Source organism: Lepidothrix coronata, unplaced genomic scaffold (genome assembly GCF_001604755.1).
Source record: "Lepidothrix coronata isolate B3197 unplaced genomic scaffold, Lepidothrix_coronata-1.0 Scaffold249, whole genome shotgun sequence".
Taxonomy (NCBI): domain Eukaryota; kingdom Metazoa; phylum Chordata; class Aves; order Passeriformes; family Pipridae; genus Lepidothrix; species Lepidothrix coronata.
In genome coordinates, this window is record NW_016690429.1 from 196280 (window position 1) to 208542 (window position 12263).

Below are 12263 nucleotides of genomic sequence, written 5' to 3' on the forward strand. Positions count from 1 at the left end.
TTGGATTTGGTTGCAGTAATTTGTGAAATGTTTATGGTCTTGTGTATGCACAGAGGAAACCCTGGCTTTTTGAGCCAATGGAAAGCCTCCCTGACTTCACTAGGTGCTGGGTACTACTGCTACATGTACAAGGAGTAATTGTCCCCACTGAAATCAAACTTTTATCTGATAATCAAATATAGTGGCTATTTTCAAGCTTACTTAATTCAACCTATTTTACTCCTATTAGCACAAAACCCCAATATTCATCTCCTTAACAATACTTCTCCTTGAGAAAAAGTATCCACATAACTTATACCTCCAAATAACATCTTGCTGCTGTCAGGCAGCTCCCTTTCCAACGTGGCTGCACACCCAGAAAACCTTCCTGCTCCTGAATGTACTTTTGTTTGGCATAATGGGGTTTGGAGCAAGGGAAGTGGTGGGGCTACTGAGAGATCAGGGCAAGAGGTAGGAAAAGCTCCAGCACAGCCCTATCAGCTGTAGCATCCCATCCTGCTTTTCCACAGAGCTGTTTCCCATGGATGCCCATGCTTTTGTCAGGTGTTGCCTTTACAATCATCCTTCTTTAAACCAAAAAGCTGGCGCAGTAAATGTGAATCTGCACCGTAGAGATGCCAGCACAGAGTTCTATCAGCTGCTGGCAGCCCATAATTATGTGGCTGCACGTTGCTAATTGTTTTTTATCATGACATGAGTAGCATTGTCCTTATTTAGACTGCAAAGGTACCTTCTGATGTGAACTTATCCTCGAGTGGGAATTTGCTGCAGTTTCCCCCAGGACTGGTACCTGTGCCCCAAGAGCAAGATGTACTTTTACCAGTGTAGAAAGATGTCTAACTGGGCTTCATTATCAGCCCTTTATGCATCTGCTCTTCTGCTGCAGGTACAAGAATTTTTCTTCCAAGCCTAATGCTGATGTTGAAAGCACAGAGAGAGCTCTTATAACTAGGGTTAGTTCAGTTTCTCAGTGTCTCCTGGGAATTTTCATACCATCACACTTGTAAATTAATTTCCTTTGGCTATTCTGTGTTCCACTTGTGTTAATTTTCTATGAACATTTCTACAGTATGGTTTTATCAATTAAAATATTCATAGAATGACTGTTTCTAAACCAAGACGTATTTGCAAGGTCTACTCTGGTGCTTGCTCATGTCCTCATTCCGAAATCACAGGGTGCTCGTGAATTGTGTGTAAGGAATTCTTGTTTTTAGAAATGCCCACTGAAAACAATAGGAGCTTAGTGAGAAATGTTCCTTCAGTGTTACAAGAGTCTTAGGGCTCAAAATATATCTGTTGAAGACCAGGAAAGGCTGATGGTAAAACTCTCTGTGCAGTCACAACTTCATCCCCTTCAGTGTATATACTATAAATCAGGTTTTGTGTCTGGAGGGATAGAAGCAAATTCCTTGAGGAGAGCTGCCTGTTTGCACCACAGGACTGGCCAGATCTGAAAGTTTGACACTGCAAAGTCTCAGACACTGAGGGTTTATTCTGCACAGTGCAGGGGAAGCAAGGGGTGGTTACACAGTTGTGGGACACGGGTCCTGTGGATTTTCCCCACAGGCACCACTCTCAAACCCGCTGGTGCCAGCACAGTTATTCCATCGCAAAAACAGGACTGCTGTGAGCACATCTGGGCCTCATGGCACAGGTTGGAGGGTGGAGAGGAACAAGACATGGGAATTTTGCCACCACCTTCAGTGGAAAACAGATTGAGGTATTGTCTTTTTATGCATTTATCTGCAGTGATTAATTTTTTAGGGAGTTAGGGCAGCCAGCTGCCACTGAGTGATCTGTTCCTAGGCTCCAAGTGTTCGATAACTTCCCAGCTGGAGGAGCCTTTGTCCTCACCTCATGTCTTTTTCGGTCGTTCACGTTATCACTTGATAAATATCTCATGACCCGATGCTCTGTTTTACCCAGACCTGCACCTCAGAGACCTCCTCGCAACTTCTGCCATCCCAAGCCCAGGAATGTAACGCTTCAATTAAAAAAAAAAAACTAATGACTCGAAGTGACATGCAGTGAGACCTGAAATACCCTTGATACTGTGTGTCAGGTACATTGCAAACCTTCACAGGCTGCGGGGTTTAATGGCTTGCCACAGTTCCACTGAAAAACTTCATTTTTTTCATCTGAGTAGAAATTTGTCTTATATAGAGAAATAATTAGTCAACCTGATGGAAGACAGAGCTTCATGATGTGATCTCTGTAATTATATGATGCCTATTAGGTTCTTAGCTCATTCTTTTTCTGCAGCTAAAAGTGTATCAAAACACTTCTCTGGGCACTCGCCCTTGGTGAAAGCTCCCGGTTTTTAATAGTGGTCAGCATACCCTGTTAGGGCAGTGAAATAACCTATGGATGAGAAACTTCCATGCAAAAATTTAGGCACCCAGTTTGAATGCCGTGAGTTAGGAGTATGATCTCTGATGGGCTGAACCACCTTCAGGAGGTGCCAATTTCTTTCCACCATGAGGGGAAGCTCGTGAGTCATTGCAGTGCCTCTGCAAAGTGCTTAACAACATATCCTCTGCAAAGGGCTGCAATTTTGAAGTAACCTCTAAAATTGCACAGCCCATCTTTCCTCCAGGAGCAGACATTTGCACATTGATAAATCTCACTTGACTTTATTTTGGCACTGAAACAGACTCCTGTTTTTAGGGACACAGATTCCCTACATGTGCATGGGAAAGCACAGTACTGCAGCTACACTTCCAAGGATTTCCACAGGGAAGTGGTCACTCAGAGATTTGGATCTTTTAACTCTCTAGGCAGGAAACCTGCTGCTTTTCAAAGTAATAATTTTGTTGTCTGAGTTTGCTCTTCCATTGAATTCAATGGGAAGGATCTCAGCCTACCCACTGCTTTGAAATTCTATCTATTCTTTCTTGGAATAGTAATAAGTATGTTTTTCTCCACTGTGATAATGCTATTTAACTCTCCAGTTCATTTACAATAATATCCTTCCCTAATATTTATTGTACGTGTTGAAAACTTTTACTTGATCTTAATTTCTAAATAATGTCCAAATGTCCATATGATAACACTTTGATTTTCCAGCTCATGTCCATTTCTTGGTAATGCAGCACTTGAATGCATAGCCATGGCTCTGAACTTTAAAGAGATATCACAGGACTAGAACGAACCTGAAAGTTGCTTTAAAAGCCTCTCTTATCTTTAAACGATTCACACAAAAAAAAAATCCAGTGCGAAGCATTACATTTATTAAAGATTATTTAGCATGTTTGAAGAGCTTTCCAAAAAAGCCACATATCTAAAACTTAGTCACAGTTCTGTAAGCCTGTGCTGTTGTTTCTGACATGATTTTTATTAATGTGAAAGGAAGGGAAATGGGTTTTGATTTTTCCCAAGGGAAATAGCAGGTTTTAATGTGGTGAAAGGACAAGTGTTTGCTGAGATTTCCACTGCTGTGACTCATTTACTTGTCCCACTCTTTCAGTAATTAGCTTGGAGGAGTTCTGTTTCTGCCACTTGGCATTCCCAAATCGTCTGAGGGGAATCCTGGTGCTTTCTTTTTGCAGCAGCTGAAATGAGACAAGTTCTGGGTCAGTCCTGAACACAGACTTTGGCCTCGTCCCCCACTGTGCCGTCAGCCCCTCTCGCAGGGCGGGTTCCTGTTCCCTCCTCTCCCTGCTAATTAAAGTGTCAAGTCCAAGCAGATGGATTTGGAGGTGGTGTGCTCCTGCCGGGGATGTGGTGTCTCAGAAGGGTCACCTTTGGGAAGGGAACATTTAAAAACATATGGGAGGAAAATGCCACTTGGGAGGTTTTTGACACCTTGAGTTTCCAAATTGGCAGTTGGATATGAGGAGAGATTACTGCAGGGAGGTTTTCCCCTTCTTCTGAAAATCCTTTGCCACATTTTGCAGTACAAAGCAATTTTTAAGTGCAGGGAGGGTGAAGGGAGGGAAGCATTAAAGATAAGAATTATATTAAGGGAAGTGGCCAACTTTGGAGCCACAGCAGCGTGACAAGATTGAGGTAGAAGAGCAGACTGATTTTTGATGTGGGATAATTTGACTTAAGACCATGACTATCACTCCCAGTTTTACATATTGTAATGAATGCAGGCATGTGGCAAGAACAGTTTGGGAGCATCTGATACATGAAAGCATGAATATCATATTAGGCACTTTTAATAGCTGGATTTTTGGTGTCTTGGGCTGTTTTTTAATAATTTCCATTGTTTTCATTCTTTCTTAAGAAGCTATAAGGGAGCTTCTGAGCTCTACAGAGTTCATTGGACACGGAAATGTAAAAACCAGTTGAACTGTTTCTGTGCTTTATGCTAGTAAATGATTTATTTTGTACAAGAGCAGCTTTTGTAAAGCTTCTCCCTAATTAAGCTACTTCAAGCCCCCTTTTGAGCTCAGTGTATTTTGGCCCAGGTTCCAGATCTGCTCAGTGCAGAGGAGGAGTTCCAGGGAGCAGATTATGGGTCTCAGACACACAAACTCCATCTGCTCCAGCCCTGACTTCAATTAGAGCATCTGAAGTTGCCCCCAGTTGCTCTGTGTCCTCAGAGACTCCCAGCTCCCTGGGAATTGGGAAAATGGAGATTTTTACCCATTGTACACATTGTTCTCAGCTGGGACCATACTCCATCCAGATGTACTGTGGTTGGGATGAGAGGGAAGAAATTGTGGCCCTTCTAGTATAATCCTACTTCACCATCACATCTGTCTCCTCTCAGCAATACCTGGTAGTCCCCAACGGTCTAATTCACGTGAGGTAAGTGGGTATTGCTCTCTCCAGACTTCATTACAATTAAGTAGTTACAAATTGTATGAAATTTTAGTCACCATACTGCAAAAGTTTCCTTAGGATATGCTTCTGAAGGAATACTTTCATAACAAGCAGAGAAGAAAGAAGTGATAGTTTCACTGAATTCAAGTGGAGATCTTTGATGTGCTGATATTCTTGATAGATTTCTGTCAAAAGCTGAAGTTCAGCTGTAACTATTTCTGTCAAAAAATATTTGAGCTGCAATGTTGGGGAGGCAAATACTAATCTTGGGATTGCAGGAAGATGCCTTTATTGAACAAACACTTATAAAAATCAACCACAGAGCAGTTCTAAATAAAATTGATATCTGCAAATACCATATTAACTTTAAAAAAAAAAAAAAGAAAAAGAAAAAAGAGAGAATCTGTTGTCCCTACTTAAGTGAAATCAAATGGTTGGTAGGATGCCCTTCTGTATCTTGTTTGCTGACATTTGAGACACTTAAAGTCACCTGTGAAGGATTCTTGCCTAAGGAGGGGTTGCACTTAAGCAGCTCTGGAAGAAGGGCTGGTGATTTGAAATTGTAAAATTACTAGAAGAAAATCTTCTTGCCTGAAGAGTCAAGGACAAACCTGGAGCTAAAGGGAATTGAATCAGAATTTTTTGGTAAATTACACTCCCAGGCTACTTTAGAAGAAAGTTTTACCGACGTAAGGAAAAATAACTCCTTGAGCTTGATGCCTACCATTTCCAGGATAGCTGGTGAGTACTTTTATTGTGAATGTGTGTATGTTTTTATGACTTGTGAGGAGATTCAGAACTTTGATCTGGTTTAACAAAATAAAATCATAGCAGGAAAGCTGAGGGAGTTGCAGAGAGGCCACGGGGGAGCTTTGTCAGTGTTGGTGGCTCTGCTCAGGAGTGTCCCTGCACAGGCTGTACAAAGAGCAGCTTTGCTGGAAGTGAAATTTCCAAACAAACGCCTCTTTCTGATCTCCAGAAGTCTGCTTTTGGATAGGGCTCCAAAGATTCTTGGTAGAATTCCCCAAACGTTCAAGAAGAAACATGCAGGTTTCTGATGGAGTTTATTCTGTCTCTAACTACTGACAAATTATTCTTGCCAGACACATCTCACACCTGAGCATGGGAAAAAAACATACATCAAAATGTTCTTTTTCTCTCTCTTTTTTTTTTTTTAATCTTAAACAAAGCAAATTAAGGGTATTTACCGTAAAATAAATCACCAGAAAAAGAAGCTTTCAGTGCCATAGTACCCAGTTCTCTACCATCAATATCCACAGAATGATATTGAGCTCTAAAATACAAATGTTAATGAAAAAGAGGATCTTAATAAAAACAGCTTTTTCATATTTAAGGGAGGTTTTGCCTTTTTTTTTTTTTCCAAGTTGCACAGTTATTGCTTTGCAAAAGCCATTAAAGGCTCCTGTAACTGCACTCTGTGTTGGAGAAGGATGTCATGTCTAAAAATGTTGTCACCTTCAAAATACTGTGAAAGTCAGGACCAAGTTATTTTAATCAGGCAGTGCTAGAAGTTGTGGGTAGAATCATAATGGGAAAAGCAACATTCACCTTTCTGTGGCTGATGCAGTAATCTCAGCTTCTCTGGGGAAAGGCTTGGGATTCCATGGATGGTGAGATTAGTGTATTACTAAAGTGTTTGGCAGCAAGAACAGCCACTATGTTAGCTCTCTAATGCATTAATAATGCTTAACATTTCCCTTTTTTACAAGTTTGTTGTACCCACACCTCCTTCACAGCAGTCAGCTCTAGATGGCTTGAGAGATGGGGAAATAGGAAGGCTTTCTTAGGAAAGTGATTGATTGGGGTGAGATTGGGGCTCCTGTAGGAAACAAAGGAAGCTGACAAGTTCATGCTTTGGAAAATGCCACTGAACACCAGTTTGATTTTCATAAAGGAAGAGACTTTCTGGTTTGAGACAGATGTGACATTGTACAGGAAAAACCTGATGGTGATTCTCAGAGGAAGGGTTAGTAAGAGGGTTGTTTTGTAGCCAACATAAAATTCAGCTTCCATCAATGGTGTCTCCACTTGGAAAGCTCTTTTTTTGTTTGGTTGGGTTTTTTTTTCCCTGCGGGGAAAATCACAATAGGTGAGAGCTGGAATAAACGAGATTTCTTATCCTTTCTTTTCCAACTGATCCCAGACCTCACAATTTATGCCTCGTGCTCCTTTCTCTCCCTTGCTCCACTCTCTGCCCCCACCAACTCTGAATTGTTAAACTGCTTCCAGTTTGGCTTTTTCACAGGCTTTGCTTTAAAGTTGTATCTTACTTGTGGAGATTCCATCCCAGATTCCCTGTACTTACTTATTTATGCATGAAAGCTGCTTCTCAGCAAAAGCACGGACCTGAGCAGGAGGTACTGTGACATGGTCAGTGTTTCCACTGCCTAATAACAGGATTGCTGGAGGGGTCAGGCCAGCACAGCAGAAGCAACACACTTTGCACAGGGCCTGGGTTGCAGAGGAGAGCTCTCCTGGGATTTATTTGCAGTCTTCCATTAACAGCATTACCATCTTGAGTCTCCTGCTGTGTGTTGCTTAACTTCTGCTCTTAAGTGAGACCCAAAGAGCATCATGTACTCACACAGCCTTAGTTATCCTGGCTACCTTGGCTGCTGCCTCCCAAGCCAAGGCTGACAATTTCTATTCTATTAGTGACCAGCTAAACAGGCTTTCATAGTCCTCTTAACTGACTTGTTGGGAGAACTGAGCTTTACCTCTTCTCTCTGGCCAATTTGCTAACAAGGCTCAGCCCTGACAGGCTGGAGAAGGATTTTCATGGCTTGGCTCAGCTCAGAGGCTTTGGAACAGCTGCCATAATACCTGAGGGCTGCTGTCAGTGCTTTCATCTCTCCTGTGAGAGCCTCCTTGTGCACGTCCAAAATAGGCACTTTTCTCATTGAAAAAAGATGAGGGAATGCTCCTTCACCATGCCCTAAACAACCTCTTCCCCTTTCCTCCTATTCTAACAAAACTATACAAGAAGCAGTGTATGGCAAGGAAAATAATGAACCTGTGTGTGGTATTTTACTCCTACTTTATGTGTATACTGTGTCAGGTATATTGAAAGGAATGGGATTTATAACACTATTATTGTTCTGATAGTTGGTCCTATCTATAGCTAATCTTATTTTTTCTCTGAGCTCCCCTGTCCTTTGCTGCACTCTGATTTGATTATTTTTTTAATGTAGCGATATCAATCTCTAGGAGGCAATGTTATGTCACAATTAGAGTTATTAGGTGGTGCTATATATAAAATGAGGCCAAAGTAACTTGATAGTTGTTTCCTTTTTTTTTGTAGCTACAGACTCATTAGAGGAGCCCCATCCACTTGTGGCAGGCAGGCCAGAGCACACCTTATTAGTGCTTAGTAGGAGAAAATCCTGGCATGCAGCACCAAAGGTTAGTTACAGATGTATTTCGTGAGAGATCTAAAGCTCTCTATATTAAACACTTGCTTTAAAGTAAAGCTGCTGAACCATGGCTCTGTATTGCAGTACCTTAAAATGCAATGATAATTACCCTCATTATGAAAACATCTCCTCATAGCTCTTGCAGTACTTGCTTCAAAAATGGGGAGTACAAAAGGGGGGAGTACACCAGGGGTGCAATCCACAGAAGTCGGGGGGGTGAAGGCTGGGAGAGCAGAATTACATCTATGGACAGCAGAAGTGGTGAAGAATGTAGCTCCCTGACTGAATCCTACTGCAAAATGCCATCTCTCAGAAAAGGTCTAATTCAGCACTCGCTAGTCACAGATTTCCCACAGTTCTCCCTGGAATCAGCACTCAGAGTCCCAGTGGTCCCTGTTTGCCTTACACAGGTCTGGACTGACCAATTAAAGGTCAGTTTTGTGTAGGTGTGTGCTTACCTGGTACTCCCTTACACACAAGTACTGCTTTTGGGAGTTTTGAGGTGACAAAGTGATAGGTGGCTTAGCTGGAAACAGAACTCATTAAAAGTTAGGTTTGTATTTCCAGCCTGTCCGTGCACACAGGGGGAAAAAAATAGTTCTTGTGTGTAGTGTGTAACCCACAGGATTTGGTTTGAAGAGCTGTATTAGCCTGGAGACAAAAGAAGGAAGCCTTAATTAGAAATAAAACAAGTAGACTTTCGACCATCCTGAATTTGGTGGGATACAGAAGAGGCCTTGAAGTAAGAAAAGTCCTTGATCTACGGAGTTTCCACAACTGCCACTGCCAGGAAAAGCTGTTATATTGAGAGAACAAAAACAGGGTATATGTCCCCACCCTGAGCAGTGGTAACATTTTCTACAGTGAGCTTCTTAGCAGAGGACAGCAGTTAGATAAGGATCAACATCTGATCCTTACAATTCAGTGGAAAACTTTGCTGACGTCTGTATGTGTTGCAGTTTGCTGTTCATTCGTAGCCTCCAGGAGCCACACGAGCTGAAAACCAGTCAGTTGGGTAATTGTGGTAATTAAAAGAGATGTAAACTTTCAAAGTAGCTGACACTTAGTCATTACACTAAGCTGTCATGCTTGACTGAGCTAACGTTAATTCCAATATCCCATTATATCTCGCTGATATCAGTTTAAAAGATATCTGCTGTGTTTCTCCAGCAACTTTCAGCTACAGTCATAAAAGTATTGATTGCAGTGTGCTTTGACAGATGTGAGATGTATTTAAGAGAAATCGTGCCATAGGTATTCTTTTACTTCAACTGCTCAATGCTGTATGGATTCCAGATATATCCTTCTGGATTTCACTGGTGAAATCCTGTGGAATCTGCCTGAGAGGTGCAAGACCAAAGAAACACCTTCTTCTCAGCTGCATTTTTAGTTTTCTTAGCATAGATCTCTTTGATTTTTTTACCTGACTACAAAGGCGATGAGGAATGGGAGAAAAAGCGGGTTCCAGCCAACTTAGCAATTTTCCTTGAGCCTTCCCCACATCCCAAGTTATAAACCTCAGCCAAAGTGAAGTCTTCTAATTGACTTCAGCAGGCTTTGATGGAGGGGCTGAGCACTGAAATTTTCTATTCCTTGGGAATTATCTACATACTTAAGAGTTATTTTATCTTGTCTTCTTGCTGGCATCCTACTGATTTCCCAATGGTGAATTATTATTTTTAAGACCTTGTTAATTTTCAGTAGATTCAGAAACCCCAACTGGTGGAAGCTGCTGGGAGCCATGAGGGAGCTATGGAAAAGTTCTCACTTGCAGGATATAAACTTTATGGAAGTGAGTGAGGTGCTCACAATAGACTTGGTTCTTATGGGTGGCTGGAGGACATGAAGTTTCTGTGTTCAACCCTTACATGATTTTTATTTTTTTTTCAAAAGTATCTCACCCTTTGCTATCTTGTAAATAAAAATAATTTTTATTAGAAAATGCATTCTCCACTTCTTCTTTTCTACATGCAGTTTTGAACCAGTTCATGTGCCTGCCCTGAAGCATGAGGAGAATTGTGGCAATTGCCCTAGGATAAGAAAACATAAAGAAAGAAAAACTTTTTATTTCCTTTAAAAAAAAAAATCTCTAAAAATCCAGCAACTTGAAAAACCCAGTAAGCCTAATTACAATGGTCTCTTTCCTTAAAATTACGTGCTAGCTTACAGCATTGCAGGAAAAAAAATGGGAGCAGGCCCCAAAACTTCCATGAGAAGTGAGAATAGTGAAATGAAAGGGCAAAAGAATTATTCATAGTTTATTTCTCTATGTTTGGCCAAAAGGACTGTGGCTCTGAGGGCTTTCATGGAGACAGGCATGCTGGCATTATGAAGAAAAGGCCAAAGTTCAGCTCTATCTAAAGATTCAAAAGCTGTCATCAGATCAATGTATGCCTTACAGTGGAGCTTGAAAAAATCGTTTCTCAGCTAATATCCTCAAGGACAAGATGTAGTTTGATTTGGCTCTTCCAGGAGGCATCTTGATTGCTTTGGAAAGCAATATTTTAAAACGGGGGTGAGGGAGGGTGGTGCAGAGTTTTATTTTTACAGCTCTGCAAATCACAGCCTCAGTCAGCCGTGAGGATGGAGACTCTCCTTCTTTCCTTAGAAAATGAATCTTGAATCTTCTATTTTATGCCTAATTGGGGATTGTTTTAACGAGTTTCTGAAAATCAGTCTGCCTTCCAAAATGGTTCAGGAGTTGTTTTTATTTGAGTTAGTGCTGCCTTCTGTTTGTTGATTTCTACACTGCAGCATAGAGGGATTTTGAACCTTTTTTGTCAACCTTTGTATTTGAATCATATGAGACAGACCCTTAATGTTGTAAACAGATTAGCTAATAAATCTTATAAAAACCTGTGTGGAAAGATGCTGGATACAACAATCCCATAGTTCAGTGTTTTCCTGTACTGAGGCATTTTGAATACCAACAATTTTCCTTTTTTTTTTTTTTTTCCTTCCCCAAACCTGATTGACACAGAAAATGAAAATGGTAAATAAATGTTCATGCTAGCTTACTGAAGGAGTGCACAGGCTTTTTGTGTGCATCCCACAGGTTATTTAATAAGATTTGTGCACAAGGCTCCCACACAGTGCTCACCCCCCGATGGGCAAATATACATGTTAGATGGCTATTTCTAAATGCAGGAGCCTAAGAGGCCTGAAGCCTATTTCTTTATTCAGTCTTTATTAGTAGTATGGAAGAAAAGGATCTCACATTTTGAAAATCTCAAATCTTCTCCCCCAACCCTACCATGGCAGCTCCAATTGATCACATTCAAATAATTGCTGATGGAGAAGTGCTTGCTTTAAAACTTCTCAGGAAAATGCTTACAGATATGTTTTGGCATGGGAATCCCCACAAAGATCTCTAAAGTAATAGGCAGCAGTTTTTTGTAGTTTGGCCTGATTGGATGTTTGGTCAAAAGGCAAATTCAGACTGCGCTCCTCATTGACTTCATTCATGAAACAAAGTATTAAAAGGGTCCTGGCTGCCCCCTCTTTTCCCTCAGAAAGGGAAGAGATCCAGTGGATTTAGTTTAAAATGTTTTAAAGTATAGCCTTGCAGAAACTAAACCAGGGACAGGATTTGAACACACCCATAATTGGCTGCAGGTGGTGGGAGAGCTGTCTCAGGGACAGTGGCATCCATTTTTATCTCTAGATTTATTACCTCGAGTGCTTCTCGAGTGCTCCTCGAGTCCCTTTGTTTGGTTTGCTCCTCTAGCTGCTAATTTTATGGATTTTTTTGGTATTTGGTGGTTTTTTTCCATTAATGGGAGGAAGTCATTTTTCTCCAGTTTTTCCTCCATCTCAAAAGACATAGTGGAAAATGTGTCTCATAATTGGAGTGTCTGGAAGGTACATCCAGTGTGCACAGCTGAACATCAGCACAGGGAATCAGAAAGAGCAGCTCCTGTACAAAAATCCTGTTAACCAGTTAAGATACTGGTGGACTGTTATATTGGATCTGGGCAAGCCAAATTTGCAGAGTTATCATTTATAATGTGAAATGCAAAAATTCATGCAGCTTAAAGGAAAAAGTAGGAGAAAATT

The 12263-nt window shown here is 41.1% G+C and overlaps 1 protein-coding gene across 1 annotated transcript in view; it reads left to right on the forward strand.

Annotated features, from left to right (window-relative positions):
• Window positions 1–12263, forward strand: part of FAM19A1 (family with sequence similarity 19 member A1, C-C motif chemokine like) — a 221761-nt gene that overhangs the window by 112145 nt on the left and 97353 nt on the right. The gene's annotated exons all lie outside the window — the stretch shown is intronic.